At 40.2% G+C, this 23,409-nt stretch overlaps 1 protein-coding gene across 5 annotated transcripts in view; it reads right to left on the reverse strand.

Moving 5' to 3' along the window:
- LOC115154524 (teneurin-1) overlaps nt 1-18,934 on the reverse strand; it is a 184,939-nt gene extending 166,005 nt beyond the window's left edge. For all 5 annotated transcript variants that reach the window (XM_029700822.1, XM_029700824.1, XM_029700823.1 and 2 more), the window contains exon 1: nt 18,562-18,934. The gene's annotated coding sequence lies outside the window, so the exon portion shown is untranslated. The remainder of the gene's footprint in view (nt 1-18,561) is intronic.
- Between the last annotated feature and the right edge of the window lie 4,475 nt (nt 18,935-23,409).

Here is a 23,409-nt window from a genome sequence, read left to right on the forward strand (position 1 = left end):
TACTTTACCATTTATAGTTTTGACAACTTTTACTTCACTACATTCCCAAAGAAAATGATGTACTTTTTACTCCCTATTTTTTGCCTGACTGCTTAGCAGGACAGGTAAATGGTCTAATTCACGCATGTATCAAGAGAACATCCCTGGTCATCCCTACTGCCTCTGATCTGGCGGACTAACTAAACACATGCTCCGTTTGTAAATGATGTCTGAGTGTTGGAGCGTGCCCCTAGATATCCGTAAATTAAAAAAAAGAAAATGGTGCCGTCTGGTTTTCTTAATATAAGGACATTTTAAATTATTTATACTTTTACTTTTGATACTTAAGTATATTTTATCAATAACATTTACTTTTGATACTAATTACATTTAAAACCAAATGCTTTTACTCAAGTAGGATTTTACTTGGTGACTTTCACTTGAGTCATTTTTTTATTAAGGTACGACAATTGGGTACTTTTTCCACCACTGGTCACAACACAAGTGATTGGCTCAAACGGATTAAGAAGGAAAGAAATTCCACAAATGAACATTTAACAAGGCACGCCTGTTCATTGAAATGCATTCCAGGTGACTACCTCATGAAGCTGAGAGAATGCCAAGAGTGTGCAAAGCAGTCATCAAGGCAAAAGGTGGCTACTTTGAAGAATCTCAAATATATTTTAATTTGTTTGACACTTTTTTGGTTACTACATGATTCCATATCTGTTATTTCATAGTTTTTATGTCTTCACCAATATTCTACAATGTACAAAATAGTAAAAATAAAGAAAAACCCTTGAATGAGTAGGTGTCTCCAAACTTTTGACTGGTACTGCAGATAAGAACACACACACGTAAACACGCACAGCCAGACACAAACAACTATGCATACACACACACAAGTGTACACACACACACACACACACACACACACACACAACCAAATAAATTGTTGACCCAATTCTGGCAAGTCCTACCCAAGGTTGCCATGCTTCCTTTCTCTCCAGAGGCAAAATCACCACCACTAATTTAAATGTCTAATAGCATTTTTTTTTCAACATAAAAGAGTTATTATCATAAATCATTAATATACTGTAAGCTTATTCAGAAATTAGCACATTTGTGGGACATAAAATGTGCAATAGAAGATATATTCCCATAAATAATTGATAAGAATAAGCCTTGAATATATTTGCAATTTTATGCATTATATTATCCTGTGCTTATAGAAATGACTATTGTATTTAAGGGGTTTCCTTGTTTTAAGTGAACAGACTCATGTTTTTCAAAGTCTAATACTCTATCTTTTTTCCTTATGGAAAAAACAGCACTAGAGAATAAAAAGTAGAACATTTAAATAGTGAAAATAAGATATGCATTTTAAGTGGCAATCCTCTGGGGCTATAAAACAACAGTGTGTCATAAGCAGTGTCTGGATACAGTGACAAGCAGCAGCAGCAGCCCCACTCGGTCCATTACTGCAGCTCAACCATGTGACAACACTAATCAAACACTGCCTCACCACGACCCATCGCTAAGTAAAGGCCAATTCATACTTACATGTCCGAAGAGCCGTAAGGGCCCCCCAGCTCATTCTGATAGATTTATGATGCCTTCAGCACATCTCATAAATGTCTCACCAATGCAGCTCTGCAGGTGGATGTGGCTTCATTCAAGTAGCAGGTACAAAAACTAGTAAGAGACAGAGACATTGTTTTTGCCTGGGTCATATGTAAGGTAAGAAACCCAATATTCTAGAACGGCTATACCCAAACTGGGGGGGTACGCGCAATGCTGTCGGGTGTACGCCAAATAAAAATGTGATTCACATTTTCAAACAGTCCATTTAGATTGTCCAACAGGGCTATACATTTGGGCGATGTTTTTTTTCCTCGCCTGAGTAGCCTCGTTTCACAGCCCAAAATAAAATTCAACCATCTAGTGTTCAGCAAAATAACAATGTCAAATAGAGGTAGCCTAGTAAAATAATTAACATCCAATCGCATTAACCATTACTCTCTCGCGGGAATTCCACTAACAGTCCATATGTAGCCAAACAAAGCTGCTGCTCATTCTGTTTGCTCAAAAATGGATAAATGGTTAAAAAAAAAGTAAGGCACGTGTCCATAGAGTCACATATCAGCTCTACTGGTAGTACTGCTACTACCAGCAGTACTACACCTGCACCTGTCAACGACACAAGTTGTTCTGCTTCCACGAGCACATCCAATGCTAGCATCAGTAATTCTACATTTGTTGCTAGCCCAGCTAGCGTGGACACTGACAGTTGTGATTCTTCGCATACAAGCCAGTGAATTCTGTGCATTACAGCTGGATGAGTCAACAGACGTGGCGGCCTGGCACAGCTGCTGGTATATGTTCGTTATGTTTATTGGGGGTCAATTAAGGAAGACATCCTCTTCTGGAAACCGGGACAACAGGAGAGGGTATTTTTTAAGTACTGGATAGCTTTGTGACATCAAATGGACTTTGGTGGTCAAGATGTGTTGGTATCTTTACTGATGGCGCAAAAGCCATGACAGGGAGACATAGCGGAGTGGTAATGCCCGTGCAAGCAGTTGCTCCCAATGCCACTTGGGTACACTATAGCATCCACCAAGAGGCCCTTGCTGCCAAGGGAATGCCTGACAGCTTGAAATACATTTTGGACACTACAGTGAAAATGGTTAACTTTGTTAAAGCAAGGCCCCTGAACTCTCATGTATTTTCGCATTATGCAATGATATGGGCAGCGACCATGTAACACTTTTACAGCATACAGAAGTGTGCTGGTTATCAAGGGGCAAAGTATTGACACTTTTTTTCTTTTATTATTGAGAGACCAGCTTAAAGTTCTTTACTGACCATCATTTTCACTTGTCTGAATGCTTGCATAATGACGAGTTTCACACGACTGGCCTACCTGGGTGATGTTTTTTCTCACCTGAATGATCTGACTCTAGGATTACAGGGACTCCGCAACTATATTCAATGTGAGGGACAAAATTGAGGCTATGATTAAGAAGTTGGAGCTCTTCTCTGTCTGCATTAACAAGGACAACACACAGCTCTTTCCATCATTGTATGATTTTCTGTGTGCAAATGAACTCAAGCTTACGGACAATGTCAAATGTAATATAGCGAAGCACCTAAGCTGGGTGCGCAATTACACAGGTACTTTCCCAAAACGGACAACACAAACTGGATTTGTTATCCCTTTCCTGCCCTGCCTCCAGTCCACTTACCGATATCTGAACAAGAGAGCCTCATCGAAATTGGTGAGTTATTCACAATTTTTGATGAACAAATAAGGTTTTATATGTAAGATGGCTAAATAAAGAGCAAAATTATTGATTATTATTATTTGCGCCCTGGTCCTATAAAGAGCTCTTTGTCACTTCCCACGAGCCAGGTTGTGACAAAAACTCACACTCATTCTTATGTTTAATAAATGTATTGTATAGTGTGTGTGTGTGTGTGTGTGTGTGTGTGTGTGTGTGTGTGTGTGTGTGTGTGTGCGTGTCAGGCTTACAATGATGGCAAAAAACAACATTTGAGAGTGCGCTGACCCTGGTGAATGTTTGAAGGGGTACGGGACTATCCATTTTTTTGTATGGAAACCCAGGAAGCGTGAACTACAGTGAGGGAAAAAAGTATTTGATCCCCTGCTGATTTTGTACGTTTGCCCACTGACAAAGAAATTATCAGTCTATAATTTCAATGGTAGGTTTATTTGAACAGTGAGAGACAGAATAACAACAAAAAAATCCAGAAAAACACATGTCAAAAATGTTATAAATTGATTTGCATAAATGAGGGAAATAAGTATTTAACCCCCTCTCAATCAGAAAGATTTATGGCTCCCAGGTGTCTTTTTATACAGGTAACGAGCTGAGATTAGGAGCACACTCTTAAAGAGAGTGCTCCTAATCTCAGCTTGTTACCTGTATAAAAAGACACCTGTCCACAGAATCAATCAAGTCAATCAGATTCAAAACTCTCCACCATGGCCAAGACCAAAGAGCTCTCCAAGGATGTCAGGGACAAGATTGTAGACCTACACAAGGCTGGAATGGGCTACAAGACCCTCGCCAAGCAGCTTGGTGAGAAGGTGACAACAGTTGGTGCGATTATTCGCAAATGGAAGAAACACAAAAGAACTGTGAATCTCCCTCGGCCTGGGGCTCCATGCAAGATCTCACCTCGTGGAGTTGCAATGATCATGAGAGCGGTGAGGAATCAGCTCAGAACTACACGGGAGGATCTTGTCAATGATCTCAAGGCAGCTGGGACCATAGTCACCAAGAAAACAATTGGTAACACACTATGCCGTGAAGGACTGAAATCCTGCAGCGCCCGCAAGGTCCCCCTGCTCAAGAAAGCACATATACATGCCCATCTGAAGTTTGCTAATGAACATCTGAATGATTCAGAGGACAATTGGGTGAAAGTGTTGTGGTCAGATGAGACCAAAATGGAGCTCTTTGGCATCAACTCAACTCGCCGTGTTTGGAGGAGGAGGAATGCTGCCTATGACCCCAAGAACACCATCCCTACCGTCAAACATGGAGGTGGAAACAGTATGCTTTGGGGGTGTTTTTCTGCTAAGGGGACAGGACAACTTCACCGCATCAAAGGGACGATGGACGGGGTGATGTAGTCAAATCTTGGGTGAGAACCTCCTTCCCTCAGCCAGGGCATTGAAAATGGGTTGTAGATACGTATTCCAGCATGACAATGACCCAAAACACATGGCCAAGGCAACAAAGGAGTGGCTCAAGAAGAAGCACATTAAGGTCCTGGAGTGGCCTAGCCAGTCTCCAGACCTTAATCCCATAGAAAATCTGTGGAGGGAGCTGAAGGTTCGAGTTGCCAAACGTCAGCCTCGAAACCTTAATGACTTGGAGAAGATCTGCAAAGAGGAGTGGGACAAAATCCCTCCTGAGATGTGTGCAAACCTGGTGGCCAACTACAACAAACGTCTGACCTCTGTGATTGCCAACAAGGGTTTTGCCACCAAGTACTAACTCATGTTTTGCAGAGGGGTCAAATACTTATTTCCCTCATTAAAATGCAAATAAATGTATAACATTTTTGACATGTGTTTTTCAGGATTTTTTTGTTGTTATTCTGTCTCTCACTGTTCAAATAAACCTACCATTAAAATGATGACTGATCATTTTTTTGTCAGTGGGCAAACGTACAAAATCAGCAGGGGATCAAATACTTTTTTCCCTTACTGTATAGTATAGAGATGATCCAATACTAGGTTATTCCCAGTACACCAGCTCTGCTCTGTCCATTCCACCAGGGAAGACAGGAGTCCAATTAAGTGAGAGTGCTAGGATTGTTTTGACCCTGAGTGACACCTGTCCCTTCACATGGAGTTGTCACAGCTTGCAGAGCGGAGCAGAGTGGGGGACTGGATGTACTATAATAATGGATTACAGCTTAATAACACGTAGAGTAGACCTCTCGTTCCCTCTCGATGTTTCTTGCTTGCTAGCCTCTTTACATCACACTGTTGTACATTCACAGCATACAACTATATGGTTCTTCTCCTCTCCTCTTTGATTGCATACAGTAGGTGAATTGGAATTGTATAGCATGGCCTTCAGAGCGATAAACTGGACCCACACATCAGTAAATAACTTTTTACGTGCTTCGTTGCTGATTGATCAACTGTCAGTTCTTGTTTTGACTATAAAAAAAAATGTGTAGTTACTGTTACGCTCTCATCAAATGTAGCACTGTTCTCCAAGTAATCATTCACAGCCAACATCTAATGGACGTCTACAACTAGAGACACACGTACACCCACAGCACTGTTTTGGATGCCGGGACCCACTGCACTTGACTGTCGCCTCGTCCTTTGCTCTTCTACAACTCTGGGGTCTCGTACTCGATCATCATCTTTCACCTTGTCACAGGGCAGGCAGGCCTGTGGACTGTGAAGATATCACTCTCTCTCTCCACCCGAACACCAGTTCTAATGAAGCAGGCCCAGGAATGGAGGAGGCAAGTGGAGGCACTGAAATCTTCTTTCCTACACTGTTATGCGCAAATGAAAGGTGACGGACTTCCTAATGCAATAACCATTTTCAGAATCTAGCACAAGCCGCATCTCCTGAGAAAGTAATCCATTGACACAGGTTCAACTTTTGCAGCTTTGCAGAATATTTGAGGTTACGACCTGACAGGCAGCATGTTTCACTGTGACTTTCCCGTTGTGCTTTGACACCTACGGATCGTAAACATTCACAGGGTGCTCTGGGTTGTCACAGCGCCTAATGGACTGTTAGCTACATGAGGCTATCAAATTAAGTGCTGAAGGCATTGATTTATCTCCTTTAAAGATACATGTTTGTTTCTGGGGCTCAAAAGAGGCCCAATGCATCAGCCTGCTGTTCATAGAAGATTGGATTCCCTAAAATTATAAACCTAATACTCTACAAAGATGTATTGGTAGGAATTAAAGTATATAACATATAAAGTATATAACATGTATTAGACAATAACTACAAAAAACTAAAATGAAAGCCTATGGTGTGCTTGATGGTGAGTACATGTATGCATAATTCAATATTACCGAGGAAAACCATGGGCGATACAATAGTCTTGTCCACCAGCTGTCTACCGTACCTATTTACGGAACAATGTCTGTTACGATTATCTGTTACGAATGAGATGACACCCTAATATTTCCTGTAATCTGAGTAGTAGCAATTGATTTCTTCTGCTCCTTGTAGGCTATTGTAGGCAGCCTCTAACTCAGGGGAGCTCCTCCCTTATACAAACATCTAATGGTGTGATTCGTTAAGCAACCTGACAGTAACCTTTTTTTATCAGCAAGCCCCATGGCAACCCACCCAGAATGTGGGCAGATCTAGCTCAACATGAAATTCAGTGTGCTAGGCTTAGAAGCATGGCATGTATCACCCTATGCAGAAATGCTTGGTGGTTTATGGGAACTAGTACAAGCCTTTTATTGGCTGGTTTAATTTGCAGTTTGACGAATGGTACAACTTGGTTTTAAGGGTGCTCCCCACCATTTCTGGTCCTGAAGTTCAGAGCAAATTACACAAGCAATCTCTGTTCTTATGCTCTAAACTGCCAGTAGACATTGAAACATAATGGACTTGAACTGAAAGCACTAGAACTATGATTTGAAAACACCTGGAGAGTTCTTGCTAGAGTCTGTGGGTGGTACCGCTGTTTATATCAGAGGACATGATCACTCTTGACAACACTGTTTCAATGTTTAAATACAAATCATTGAGAGAGTAAAACCTGTATGTCAAATAATCAAATGGTATGCCATAGATGGAAAAAAGAACGAACACATGGTTGCGTGGTACCAGTGAAATGAGTCGTGTGCAACGCACACAACATGGATCTCAAGATGGATTACAACAGAAGCACTAATGTTTTTCTTGATGTTCGCTCACATTACAAGCCTAGTTTGGGGCACCAGGGTTATCAGTAAAGTAGAGGGATCTCTTATGAGAATGGCATCTTATTGTAAGGATGAATAGATCACTCCTATAAAAAGGCATACATCCACTTTATTCCCAAGCCATGTATCAAATGGAGGAATGTACAGAGGCATTACTCTGACACGTGCGCTTTTGCCAGGCACCAGCTAACAATTTATTGTATGACCCACAGCTTCCACTTTCAGGGTCCTCATTACATTGTGCTGCAGCTGCAAATCGGCCATTTAGAGTGTAAGAAGGTGTCACTCAGAATCTTCCAATGTCAAATGTCTGTATGACACTCACGCTTTAGTCATCTCTCAACAGTCTACCATTTGACATTCAACTTTGGCTCCATCCTTCCCTCATGGACAAGCCCTTAGATACAACACATTCACTATCCTTACCGGCACGTCTGTCAAGCACCTCTCTCCACTGTGCGTTCCCCCATGCATCGCAGCTGGCTGCTCCCAGTCTTCCATCCACTCTGCTAGGCCGGCCCTTCCAAAGCCCGTCCCTCAAACCAATCATCTGTGCTAGACATGGAATATATGTGCCATGTACTGAACACACTAAATCACACACCAGTCAAAACTCATTAGAAAAAATATAAGACTGTCATTTCCTCTTCGTCATCATCATTCGTTTATTTCACTTTGGTGCGTTACTGTAGTTTACTTGAATAATCTCCACAGCAGAGCTTCCTTATCCTTGCACGTTCTTCTGAATCATCTAATCATCAGAAAGCATCTTGTCTGGTCCTTTGTTCTGATCCCTCTGTGATAAGAACCAGAGATCTTAATAGATATCACTGAGTTCTTTTGTGAGTCAATATTTGTAGATGTTGTTACTTTAGCTCTTCTGTTGTAAGACTCCAGTGGACCAGATGCACTCCCTTTGTTCATTGGTCTCTAGTGGCGAGGTAAACTTTGAAAATCTTCAGTTGTTCAAAACAAACACTATTTTGTTTTGTCTGATACCAGCTCCACTTTATTCAAACCTAGAGTCATTAGTCTCAGTTTATACATAATGTAAATCGAATGGGAAAGGTAAGCAAAATAATTTAAAGGAAAAGTTTAATTCCTCCTCATTAGCATTTAAAGAGAACAACAGAAGCTGATCAACTTTCTCCCTAGAGTCCAATTAATATATTTGAGCAAACACTTTTTGGATAGGTTATACAAGTGCAAACAAATACGACATCGGGTTTTCCATACACAGAACTCAAAGATATCTCTGGTATCAAGAGCTCTTCAAAATCTCTTTTAACCTCTAGCCTACACATGTTGCTGTATTCAACACAGGTGCTTTTTCAAAGTACAGTAAATCATGGTTCAATGAATGAAGAAAGGAGCTCCTGCCTAAGCCAAGTACTGTATATCATTTTCATATAGTAATTTAACTGACACTCTTATCCAGAGCGACTTACAAGAGCAATTAGGGTTAAGTGCCTTGCTCAAGGGCATATGTTTTTCACCTAGTCAACTCAGGGATTCGAACCAGCGACCTTTCAGTTACTGGCCCAACTAGGCTACCTGCCACCCATAAGAGATGTAGTGTGTCACTCTACTGTATGGCATGATACAAGTTATGGTGTAGTACTGATATTCACTTTATGACTATATCCTCTGAAGTCAAGAGAGACTTGACGGATGTGCAGGTCCTGGGCTGGTGTGTACCACGTGGTCTGCAGTTGTGAGGCCGGTAGGACATACTGCCAAATTCTCTAAAACGACGTTGGAAGCGACTTATGGTAGAGAAATTAACATTTAATTCTCTGGCATCAGCTCTGGTGGACATGCCTGCAGTCAACACATCTGTGACAAAACTGCACTTTTTATTGTCCGCAGCACAAGGTGCACCTGTGTAATGATCACGCTGTTTAATCAGCTTTTTGATATGCCACACCTGTCAGGTTGATGGATTATCTTGGCAAAGAAGAAACGCTCCCTAACAGAGACGTAAACAAATTTGTACACAGAATGAGAGAAATAAGCTTTTTGTTTGCATGAAATATTTCTGGTATCTTTTATTTCAGCTCATGAAACACAGGACAAATACTTTACATGTTGAGTTTATATTTCTGTTCAGTGTAATTTGTTTTTAAACTGGATCATTTCTATCAATACCATTTAGAGACTCAAAAAACAGTAATTGTTTAGTCTCAACTACTATATGATCAGTACCTTCCTGATAAAAACTAAATCTAGAAATGCATGAAGCCAAACTAACATGACCCAAATTATATAGGTTAATATGGGGACATAACACCATGTACAAGATAAATTTAAACAAATATATTTTCACCCATCAGACCGTAAAATTAGGAAAGATGAGAGGCATAATACAGTAGTTGTATGGGATGGTTACTGTATGGAGAGGTACTGTAGGTAGAGAAAGCCACCGCTGAAGTGGGAGGCTATGGAGAGGATGGTGGGGGGGGGGGGGGGGGGGGTGAAATTATTACCTTTGCTGTAAAGACTACAATCCCTTTGACTACAGGGTATGCCAATGGCATAATTTGAGAAGAAAAATGTACAGCGATCAACAGACAAGCATGGGTGGAAGAGGTGGAGACAAATAATTGAATAGAAAATAGGCAGTTGACGTTGGGCAGAAAAGGCTGTTTGGGAAAATAAAATCCTGCTTATACAACCACATGATACGGGGAGAAAACAAAATATTATAAACTATGGGAAATATTACTCAAACTTCAATTCAAATTCAGTTTTTATTTTATCAGTTGAATACAAAGTGAACATAAATAACTCAGAATAAGGTTAGGCAGACATGAAAACAATTGGTTGTTTCAATGCCAATGGGAGAGAGGGAGAGTTCATATTTGATGCAACTAGTAAGTAGTGATATAACTACAAATACCAGCGCTACCAACAGTACCACCACCAATACTGACACTAAACCATATATTACCAGGGCAAGTGAACAGGCCATATGTATTTACTTAATTTAATGGTTCTGAAACTATGTGATAATGTATTAGGAATTCATAACCAGACTTGTAAATAAAGTGTCACCTTGTACTTTTCTGCAAAAAAGCAGGCCATACTCGACAATGACACATACAGTAGTCTTGTGTCTCATACATTGAGAAGATATGCCTAGGGGTGGTCAGTGAGGAGGTCAACATCACATTACTTCCATTTAGGAATTGCAAATATGCATACTAATACTCTTGTTTTCGCCACCTTTAGACATCAAATGTCCCACCAATATGTTTACATATTTCCTTGGACATTAAAAGAAAGAATAACCCAACGGCATCTCCCATTAGTTTAATATTTTTTACATTTTATTAATTTAGCAGATGGTCTTATCCAGAGAAACTTACAGTAGTAAGTGCATACATTTTTCATACTGGTTCTGCATGGGAATCTAACCCACAACCCTGGCGTTGCAAGCTCCATGCTCTACCAACTGAGATACACGGGACCCCATGGGAATATACAGTACCAGTCTAAAGTTTGGACATCTACTCATTCAAGGGTTTTTCTTTATTTTGACCATGGGTTAGGGTTAGGGTATTATTGCAGAATAATAGTGAAGACATCAAAACTATGAAATAACACATATGGAATCATGTAGTAACCAAAGAAGTGTTAAACAAATCTAAATATATTTTCTTTTTGAGATTCTTCAAAGTAGCCACCCTTTGCACACACTTGACATTCTCTCAACCAGCTTCACCTGGAATGTTTTTCCAACAGTCTTGAAGGAGTGTGCTATTGACAAGCTGACTGCAGGAATGTCCTCCAGAGCTGTTGCTAGAGAATTGAATGTTCATTTCTCTACCATAAGCCGCATCCAATGTCGTTTTAGAGAATTTGTCCTAACAACCGCAGACCACGTGTATGGCATCATGTGGGCGAGCGGTTTGTTGACGTCAACATTGTGAACAGAGTGCCCCATGATGGCGATAGGGTTATGTATGGGTAGGCATAAGCTACAGACAACAAACACAAATACATTTTATCCATGGCAATTTGAATGCACAAAGATAACGTGACAAGATCCTGAGGCCCATTGTCGTGCCATTCATCCGCGGCCATCCCCTCAAGTTTAAGGATTGTAATGCACGGCCCCATGTTGTAAAAATCTGTACACAATTCCTGGAAGCTGAAAATGTCCCAGTTCTTCCATGGCCTGCATACTCACCAGACATTGAGCATGTATGGGATGCTCTGGATCAATGTGTACAACAGCATGTTCTACAGTCGTGGCCAAAAGTTTTGAGAATGACACAAATATTAATTTCCACAAAGTTTGCTGCTTCAGTGTCTTTAGGTATTTTAGTCAGATGTTACTATGGAATACTGAAGTATATTTACAAGCATTTCATAAGTGTCAAAGGCTTTTATTGAAAATTACATGAAGTTGATGCAAAGAGTCAATATTTGCAGTGCTGACCCTTCTTTTTCAAGACCTCTGTAATACGCCCTAGCATGCTGTCAATTAACTTCTGAGCCACATCCTGACTGATGGCAGCCCATTCTTGCATAATTAATGCTTGGAGTTTGTCAGAATTTGTGGGTTTTTGTTTGTCCACCCGCCTCTTGAGAATTGACCACAAGTTCTCAATGGGATTAAGGTCCATGGACCCAAAATATCAATGTTTTGTTCCCCGAGCCACTTAGCTATCACTTTTGCCTTATGGCAAGGTGCTCCATCATGCTGGAAAAAGCATTGTTCGTCACCAAACTGTTCCTGGATGGTTGGGAGAAGTTGCTGTCGGAGGATGTGTTGGTACCATTCTTTATTCAAGGCTGTGTTCTTAGGCAAAATTGTGAGTGAGCCCACTCCCTTGGCTGAGAAGCAACCCCACACATGAATGGTCTCAGGATGCTTTACTGTTGGCATGACACAGGACTGATGGTAGCGCTCACCTTGTCTTCTCCGGACAAGCTTTTTTCCGGATGCCCCAAACAATCGGAAAGGGGATTCATCAGAGAAAATTACTTTACCCCAGTCCTCAGCAGTCCAATCCCTGTACCTTTTGCAGAATATCAGTCTGTCCCTGATGTTTTTCCTGGAGAGAAGTGGCTTCTTTGCTGCCCTTCTTGACACCAGGCCATCCTCCAAAAGTCTTCGCCTCACTGTGCAGGCAGATGCCCGCACACCTGTCTGCTGCCATTCCTGAGCAAGCTCTGTACTGGTGGTGCCCCGATCCCGCAGCTAAATCAACTTTAGGAGACGGTCCTGGCGCTTGCTGGACTTTCTTGGGCGCCCTGAAGCCTTCTTCACAACAATTGAACTGCTCTCCTTGAAGTTCTTGATGATCCGATAAATGGTTGATTGGTTACCTGTGAAGCCCTTTTTAGGCAAAACAATGATGGTACGTGTTTCCTTGCAGGTAACCATGTTTGACAGAGGAAGAACAATGATTCCAAGCACCACCCTCCTTTTGAAGCTTCCAGTGTGTTAACCTGTTTGGTATAGGGGGCAGTATTGAGAATTTTGGAAAAAATATGTTCCCATTTTTAACTGCCTCCTACACCAACTCAGAAGCTAGAATATGCAAACACTCTGAATTTTCTAAAACTGTTTGAATGGTGTCTGTGAGTATAACAGAACTCCTATGGCAGGCAAAAACCTGACAAGGTTTCAAGCAGGAAGTACCCTGTCTGACAAGGAGTCGTGCGTCTTACCTCTTTTTATTGAAAAGTAAGGATCTTAGCTGTAACGTGACAATTCCCAGGGCTCCAATAGGCTCTCAGAGCCCGCGAAATAACTGAAGGTTTACGAGGGAACCTCAGGTTGAAACATATTATCGCCTTTTGTAAGTGGATGCTCGGAGGACCTTTCAATGATGCGCGTGCATGAGTCGCTTCTGAGGAGAAATTTTATTCGGCTGTTTAGGCTCAATGCATACTCCCGGTCGGAATATTATCACTTCTCTACGACATAAATGGCATAAAAATTGGTTTTAAACAGCGGTTGACATGCTTCGAAGTACGGTAATGGAATATTTAGACATTTTTGACACGCCAATGCGCCATGCGCGACACCGCGAAGAAGCATTCTAGAACTCACGAACAAAACGTCGCTGTTTGGATATAACGATGGATTATTTGGGACCAAACCAACATTTGTTATTGAAGTAGAAGTCCTGGCAGTGTATTCTGATGAAGAACAAGCAAGGTAAGAACATCTTTCTTATAGGAAATGTGATTTTGGTGGATGCTGACCTGGGTGGGTATCTAAATAGCTAGCCCTGTAATGCCGGGCTATGTACTTAGATTATTGCAAAATGTGCTTCATCCGAAAAGCTATTTTAAAATCGGACATATCGAGTGCATAGAGGGGTAATGTATCTATAATTCTTAAAATAATTGTTATGCTTTTTGTGAACGTTTATCGTGAGTAATTTAGCAAACTGTTAGTAAATTCACCGGAAGTTTGCGGTGGTTATGCTTTTTCTGAACGTCACATGCTAATGTAAAAAGCTGGTTTTTGATATAAATATGAACTTGATTGAACAGACATGCATGTATTGTATAACACAATGTCCTAGGTGTGTCATCTGATGAAGATTATAAAAGGTTAGTGCTGCATTTAGCTGTGGTTTGGGTTTATGTGACATGATATGCTAGCTTGAAAAATGGGTGTCTGATTTTTTCTGGCTGGGTACTCTGCTAACATAATCTAATGTTTTGCTTTTGTTGTAAAGCCTTTTTGAAATCGGACAGTGGGGTTAGATTAACGAGATTCTTGTCTTTAAATAGCTGTGAAATAGTCATATGTTTGAGAAATTGAAGTTATAGCATTTCTAACGATTCAAAAATCGCGCCACTGGATTTCAGTGGCTGTTACGTAGGTGGGACGAGTTCGTCCCACATGTACTAGAGAGGTTAATCGAACTCAATCAGCATGACAGAGTGATCTCCAGCCTTGTCTTCGTCAACACTCACACGTATGTTAATGCAAGAATCACTGACATGCTGTCAGCTGGTCCTTTTGTGGCAGGGCTGAAATGCAGTGGAAATGTTTTTGGGATTTCAGTTCATTTGCATGGCAAAGAGGGACTTTGCAATTAATTGCAATTCATCTAATCACTCTTCATAACATTCTGGAGTATATGCAAATTGCCATCATACAAACTGAGGCAGCAGATTTTTTGTAAAAATGAATATGTGTCATTCTCAAAACCTTTGGCCACGACTGTAGTTCCCGACAATATCCAGCAACTTTGCACAGACATTGAAGGGGAGTGGGACAACATTCAACAGGCCACAATCAACAGCCTGATCAACTCTATGCGAAGGAGATGTGTCACGCTGCATGAAGCAAATGGTGGTCACACCAGATACTGACTGGTATTCTGATCTATGCTCGTACCTTTTATTTTAAGGTATCTTTGACCAACAGATGCATATCTGTATTCCCAGTCATGTGAAATCCATAGATTAGGGCCTAATTAACTGATTTCAATTGACTGAGTTCCTTATATGAACTGTAACTCAGTAAAATCTTTTAAAAAAATGTATGTTGCATTTATATTTTTGTTCAGTATAATAACTGAAGGTTTCTTTTGTGAAATGAAGGTCTAGAAACAAAAGCACTGTTGGCGTTATTAAATATATATTAAAGATAGATTATGCAGAAGACTAACCAAGTGCAATGACTTGTTTTGATACGTAAGATGGGCAGGTCTTGCTTTAGCATCATACAAATCAAACTGTGTTTCTGTACAATCTGTAAGACCTATTCTGAATCTTAGCTGATGTGCTTAGCCATAAATGCAGAATAACATAAGCAAGCTTTTTATGTCCTAATCATTTCAAAACTTGCATTTGTGCGTTTCTCTAGGGCTGGAAATGACCAGGGACCTCAAAATACGATATTATCACGATACTTAGGTGGGTCATTCCACGAAAGGAGTGTCTTTTGCGTCCCTTTGATATTTTAATTAAGTATAAATTGTGCACAAATATTGAATTTTAAAAGCTTGAAACCCTGAGTTTTCAATAATTTATATTTTTTATATGAATAAAGACTTGCTAAAGTGCCAAAATGCAGTGTTCACGATCATTGTAAAGCCCTTGTTATTTTGTTGCTTTGACAAAGTAATTTCTGAAGATGATTATTTATTTAATGTGATTAATTTTAAGTTTAACAAAAACCCTGTCCCTAATTTTAAGGTCAACCCTGTTACGGACACAAAACTCTCATTTTAATATGGTGAAACTATTCCTTTCAAAATATTTTTTTTCTAAAGAAACATTGAACGGTCAAATCATAGTGTAAAAGCAGGTGAGCTGCTTGTACTCTTTTTGGACATGTTCTGGTGTTTTGTGATGTGAAACTAAGCGGGTTGAGCATAAAAGGTCAACCCTGTTACATTAAAATGTTTGTCATTTAGTATACACCCTTATTCAGAGTGACTTAAAGTGAGTGCATTCATCTTAAGATAGCTAGGTGGGACAACCACATATCACAGGCATAGAAAGTACATTTCTCCTCAATAAAGTAGCTGTCAGCAAAGTCAGAGCTACTAAGGGGGATTATTTAAGATACTCTTTGAAGAGGTAGGGTTTCAGATGTTTTTGGAAGATAGGCAGGGGCTCTGCTGTCCTAGCTTCAGGGGGAAGCTGGTTTCACCATTAGGGTGCCTGGACAGAGAAGAGCTTGGACTGGGCTGAGCAGGAGGTGCTCTCCAGTAGTGGTGGGAGGGCCAAAAGACCAGAGGAGCCAGAATGGAGTGCTCTGGTTAAGGTGTAGGGTTTGAGCATAGCCTGAAGGTTGGGAGGGGCAGTTCCTCTTGCTGTTCCATAGGCAAGTACCATGGTCTTGTAGTGGATGCGAGCTTCGACTGGAAGCCAGTGGAGTGTGCAGAGGAGCGGGGTGACATGGGAGAACTTGGGAAGGTTAAACACCAGGTAGGCTGCAGCATTCTGGATATGCTGCAGGTGTTTGATGGCACATAGATAGACAGGCTAGAAATGTTTTAACAATTAAAAGAATGTCAAGCTTGCAATCAATTGCCCCTCCCTGTTTCACACAACAAGCTTCCATTCCCCCTGTCAAAAGGGAATTTATGGCTGATTTGAGATGAAGTCATCAACTCTTACTTTATTTGACACTTAATAGGCACTTACTATAGTGTTTTTATAATTGAACCTCTTGAGATGGGAAAACATGTTTTTGATGAAGTGCCCTTTATGACAGAATGTTTTTTTGCACCAAGTTACACTACTTATTAAAAAGGAACCTAATTGGCGGAATGAAGCAGGTGCCGGTACAATATGTATTTCAATTCTCCCAATTCTCACGATTCTATATGTATTGCGATTTGTTACTGCAATTTTATTGTGATCTGATGTTCCAAACATATTGCTCACTTTATGTCTACAGCAGAGAGACAGGAGATAGCACAGCACGAGAAAATGTGTTTTGATCAGTCTTGAAAATAAAAGTGCTGAAAACATATTGACTCACTATTTCAAAAGAAGATGGATAACAAGCTATAAGATGAAAAATACTGTAGTTTTGGCACTGGTACAGCCGACTAGCGTTAGCTAACGCTACCTAGCAACAACAACAAAAAGTCTAAGTATTGATATAATATCATCCAATATAATATTGCGATATGTAACAGTATCTATTTTTTCCCCAATATTTCTCTACAGCTAAACCCAGTGATTAAATTGAAATGGGTGAGAAATAAGGCAAGGGAAGATTGTACATCATCAAGCAGCCAATGTAAACCACACTGAATTCAGGGTACAGTACATGACTTCTCAAAACACACTGGGACTTGCTTATATAGATTTTAAACTCAATAACTCTAAAACAAAATGACTGTCCTTTTATCTAGAAAATTAACTGTGGTCACACTGTTTATCAATCCAATAGGCCTACTGGTATTTAGATTTTAGAGCTGTTTTATTCAGATGATATTCGGATTGATCTATTCAAGAGGTTCATAGCATTTGATAAGAATATCAAGAATATCATCCATTACACTACATGAGGTAGGCTTACATAACGGTACATGAATATGGCTTTCGCATAGCACATCTGCAGTGGTTTAATCTAGCCTACTCAATGCAGATTAATATAATTAACATTTTCCAAAAATGCAGTAATGGAAGCTCAGCATTGCCTCTGACTATAATAGCCCAGAGCCTGTGTGTTTCAGGTGGCTCCTGAGAGCAAATGAATGCCAATAAATGCCATCATACTCAGTAGCGTTATCATGTAAAAAAAAAAAAAAAATCATAATTGCAGGTAACATATATGTAACAGTTGTTTTCAATTAAACATGTTATTAAAGCTATTACACGGCTGAGTAAGAAATATGTCAGTTGCCAGTCTTGCACAAGGTTGTCAACAGATAGCAGCAATTTTACAAACTGTCATAGATAAAATCATTTTTATAATAATATCTGAATTGTATGTTTGTTTCATCTTTGAAAGTTGTCAAATATATTTTGTTTCTGGTCATGTCATCAAGCCAAGTGCATTAGTATAACATTTTACATAGGCTACTTGTCTGCATCTTTACCCGAGAAAGCTGATCGACTGATACTGATAAGTCTATATTCGCAGAACTGCCGACATTACTGAATGTATAATACTACTACTAATACTAGGTTACACACTACTAACAATACGATACACAAGTTAAGCTACATTATAGCCTAACCTTAACGTACAATGTAAGCCTAATAAATATATTGTAATGCACTGGTTCATTGCTGACCAACATGGCAACTCCAATTACCTTGCTGTCTGTAAAGTTTACGGGACAGGTGGAGTCTGTAGCCGTTAGCGAAATGGTCACGTTTAGGTAGGCTACGACAGAATGTCCTTTCCTCAGAGTTGGTATCACCAGCTAGGAACATAAAGATAATGTCCATTAGCACCACGGGCCCACCGAATGGGAATATCCCATAGCCTAGACGGCACCTTGTGTATTGATACGGGGCTATCACTGCACTCACTATAGCCTACAATCCCTTTCTCGAATGTTTTTGCACCTGAGGATACCACGATTCAGGAGCGATACAGTAGAATATAGCGCGCCACGTAGCAATTCTACGATAGACACAGGCTGAAAGCAGTAGCTAGTAGACAAATGGCTCACCTTTTCGTGATGTGACCATACCGGAGGCTTATTCCCATGCCATAGTTTCACTTCATTAGAAATAAGAAGACTGTTCACATTATTATATGCTGTATCCTCGTGTATCCTTGGCAAATAACGCAATGATGACGGTTGAGCTACGCTCGCTTCAGCTGAATAGGCTATGATGCTCCGGTGAATGTGTCGAAGAGAATGGCAAGACAGCGTTTGATATGTAGAGCGGAACGCGTGTGATTAGCTTTTTTCTAATGGTTAGGATTCAACTGTTCATCTTTAAAAAAAAATCTTCCCTGGTGGACACAATCACCAACTCAGCATCATTGGAATATACCATACGCTACAGAGAAGAAGGGGGTGTGGCACCGGTGAGCAATAATTTCACCATCCAACACAGCCAGCCTGACGAGGTAAGGTCAGTGGCGTACCGCAGTTTCGCGGGGCGTCCGCAAGGTCTGAGCAAGAGCCCCTTTTCTGGGGGGAAACAGTGCTACGCATCCGACAATTCTACACATTTTGCAATGAGGCTGAGAGAAAATGTTGCTGTTTAAAAGCTAATTTCAGTACTTGTTGCATTTACAACTTGTTTTAGTCCTCTGGTCTACTGATTTCAGTAAGTATACCGTATGGCTATGGATTGACTGCATTGTTTGAATGGAATGTTGGCTTATTGGCAGTTCATTTGGTTGGGGGCCAAGGTGCTTAAAATTGGAATAAAATGAGTGTTTCAGCTTGAATAGATATTGTTGAACATTGCAAAGGTAGTTCTCCCTCCCTTATAATAGTAGGCTTGTGTAGTGTTATGCAAAAACAAGCTTTTAAATGTTGTATAATTGTCCAATTAATGATGATGATGATGATAATCATGACCTTTACTATTATTATGGTTGTTGTTATTAGTAGGCTATTAAAGGCCATGTTGCAAGTTAAATTTGCCAATATAAATAGAATATACACCCCTTTGTAAATAGCAATACAATTAAAAGTTTCTTTTTTGGGGTTTTCTAAAGAAAAAAAATGGTGAAGCACGTGCATTGGTAAGCAACGCCCCCTCGAGTGCAGGACGCAGCCTGTAATTTTGCCTGTGACATTTGTTCAAGTGAAGATGCCGGTTCCACAAACAAGCTATTACTCCTCGGCCTGAAGTCCTCGAATAAAATAAAAATGATCTGCTTGAAGGCAATTGTCTCTTTTAGAAGTGTACATGATTTTTGTTGGTAAAAGCAGGGGTGAAAGTAAGGTGGTAGGATCAGGTACAGCATCCCGGCAAAATAAATAGCAGGGGTACGCCATACTTGTAAAACGTAAGCCTATCACAATTAATACAACATGCGCAGAAACTATAGGCTATTACACCATTATTTAAAATTACTGCATGTCAGCCGCATGAAAAATGTGTGAATTGACTAGAAACCAGGTGGTATATATTACAAATTGCATTGTGGTTTGAGCAGAACACTTACATTTTGTCAAGCCGGAGATGAGTGGCCAAGACCGAGCCGCGAGCGGTGGTGTAAAGTACTTAAGTAAAAATACTTTAAAGTACTACTTCAGTAGTTTTTTGGGGGTATCTGAACTTTCCTTTACTATTTATATTTTTTACGACTTTTAGTTTTATTCCACTACATTCCTAAAGAAAATAATGTACTTTTTACTCCTTATATCTTCCCTCACACCCAAAAGTACTCATTACATTTTGAATGCTTAGCAGGACAGAAATTCACGCACTTATCAAGAGAATTTGAAATGATTTATACTTTTACTTTTGATACTTACGTATATTTTAGTAATTACATTTACATTTGATACTTAAGTATATTTAAAACCAAATACTTTTAGACTTTTACTCAAGTAATATTTTACTGGGTGACTTTCACTTTTACTTGAGTCATTTTCCTTTAAGGTATCTATACTTCTACTCAGGTATGACAATTGGGTACTTTTCCACCACTGGGCGCGTGGACAACAGTGGATGCATCAATTCAGGCTACATTTGTAGGCCTAATGACAATTGCAGAATGTCATTACATACAAGTAGGTGTTTAGTAACAGATGTCTCTTTCCATTCATCAAATTGTGGGTTGACAGTGCACTGTTGGGGTTCGGATCCTGAAATTACTTTGTGAGTGGACGAATATGCTCTGGTAGCCTACATGAGCACCTTTGTTAAGTGATTGTTTGATAATCAGATGAAAACATCATGACTGGTTGTGTTTATGCCACATTAAAAGGCATAGGCAGTGTGTCCATTAGTCTAGGGAAGCTAAGCTTTCCTTAAAGTAAATTTGAATATTTAGCCTAATTAGCTTACTCCTGTCTATACACAAATAAATAAAATCCTTCAAAATAGGCTACTACACCAGAAAGCATGATTTGACCACAGAGGATCATTAGCTTCTTAAAAAAAAAAAGCTGTGGATTGTTTTAAATCACAGTCTACAGTCAGAATCGCGGAAAACTGTTTGGAAAGCAAATGGCTATTGCTGTAAAGAGATGAAAATGAAAAGACTCCAATCTGTCGTTAGTTATCAAAAATCTTAACTTAATTGAGTGAACAGTAGCCTATCTTATTGGCACCAGTGAAGAACATCGGCCATATCCCCGGTGAGTGTGTATATTCATTGTCCTTATCATTGGGTCAGTGACACTTGTTTGTTTTTGGACAATAATTTTCTCCTCCAGGTTAGATTTACATTTGACATTTTAGTCATTTAGCAGACACTCTTATCCAGAGCGACTTACAGTAGTGAATGCATACATTTCATAAATGTTTTTCTCTCCGTACTGGTCCCCCATGGGAATCAAACCCACAACCCTGGCATTGCAAACACCATGCTCTACCAACTGAGCTACACAGGACAGCTGGACTTCGTATTGTATTTGTGTCTCCCCTATTTGTAGGCTGGTTATATTTATCAGTGTCAGCAGATTAGGCTACCCTGTCATTTTTGTAGTATTAAAAAAAAGGCATGAGAGCACTTGGGTTTCCCATACCGGTAAGAAATTAAATCTACTTTCAATCCTGGGTAAAAGGCATGAGCTTGGCATTGCTAGCTGGCTTATGATTTATTCATGGTACTTAATAGCAACTGGCAGGCTGTATCAGGCAAATTTACATGCGAGGGGAAAATGAATAGCTATATTTGCTAAGCTATCCATCTGATTGATACAGTTGATAAAAATGTCATTAGCTAGCTAGCTAGACTGAAACTGCTGGAGGAAAGTTAACGTTACCGAACTCCCACCACCAGTCTGAGTTCACCACTTTAGCTAGCTAATTGGCCTGTAGCTAGATTTGTAGAAATTAAGAACTATATATTTGCTAGCTATAATACTGACTATTGTGAACACTTTTTCATTCCCCTGCTTTTTTATTGATGCACTGGTGACTGAAAAAGTTGGCAAGAAAAATACCCTCTTGATTTCACAGCAAATGGCTGTGTTGCTTTGGTATAATTAGGCTCAAAAGGCTTGTGTAAGTTTAAATTAGTGTTTCATTAGTTAACAATTTACTGACTGACTAGGCTAATTCTTAATCATGTTTTTGGTGATATTTAATTTCGGACAAAGAGGGAGTTAGCTCACTAGAAAAGCAGCATCCAGACAGACCAGGACCCGTATTCACAAAGCTTCTCAGAAAAGGAGTACTGATTTAGGATCAGTTTTGACTTTTATATCACAATAAATGATTACATTGACAAGGGGGCGCTAGTCCTAGATCAGTATTTCTACTCTGAAGATGCTTTGTGAATACGGGCCAGGGAAGAAAGCTGTTGCCCAATACCTTACACAGCAGTCTTTCACCACAGGACACTAGACGTATTACAGTCAATGCTTATGATCCTAATATTTGTATGTGAATTTCAGAAAGTATTCAGACACCTTGACTTGGTTACATTAAAGCCTTACTCTAAAATGTATTGTTTTTGTATCTCAAATCTACACACAATACCCCATAATGACAAAGTAAAAACACATTTGAAGAAATTTTAGCAAATGTATTAAAAATAAAAACAGATATCACATTTACATACGTATTCAGACACTTAACTCAGTACTTTGTTGAAGCACCTTTGGCAGTGATTACAGCCTTGATTCTTCTTGGGTATGACACTACTAGCTTGGCATACTTATATTTGGGGAGTTTCTCCCATTCTTCTCTGCAGATTCTCTCAAGCTCTGTCAGGTTGGATGGGGAGTGTTGTTACACAGCTATTTTCAGGTCTTTCCAGAGATGTTCGATCGGGTTCAGGTCCGGCCCCTGGCTGGGCCACTCAAGGACATTCAGAGACCTGTACCGAAGCCACTCCTATGTTGTCTTGGCTGTGTGCTTAGGGTGGTTGTCCTGTTGGAAGGTGAACCTTCGCGCTCAGTCTTGAGTGCTCTGGAGCAGGTTTTCATCAAGGATCTCTCTCTGTACTTTGCTCTGTTCAACTTTCCCTCGATCCTGACTAATCTCCCAGTCCCTGCCGCTGAAAAACATCCCCACTGCATGATGCTGCCACCACCATGCTTCACTGTAGGGATGGTTCCAGGTTACCTCCAGACATGACAATTGGCATTCAGGCCAAAGAGTTCAATGTTGGTTTCATCAGACCAGAGAATCTTGTTTCTCATGGTCTGAGAGTCCTTTAGGTGCCTTTTGGCAAACTCCAAGTGGGCTGTTATGTGCCTTTTACTGAGGAGTAGCTTCCCTGGCCGCTCTGCAGGCCTGATTGGTGGAGTGCTGCAGAGATGCTTGTCTTTCTGGAAGGTTCTCCCATCTCCACAGAGGAACTCTGGAGCTCTGTCAGGTTGACCATCAAGTTCTTGGTCACCTCTCTGACTAAGGCCCTTCTCCCCCGATTGCGC

The sequence above is a fragment of the Salmo trutta genome, chromosome 19, assembly GCF_901001165.1.
Source record: "Salmo trutta chromosome 19, fSalTru1.1, whole genome shotgun sequence".
Lineage (NCBI taxonomy): Eukaryota > Metazoa > Chordata > Actinopteri > Salmoniformes > Salmonidae > Salmo > Salmo trutta.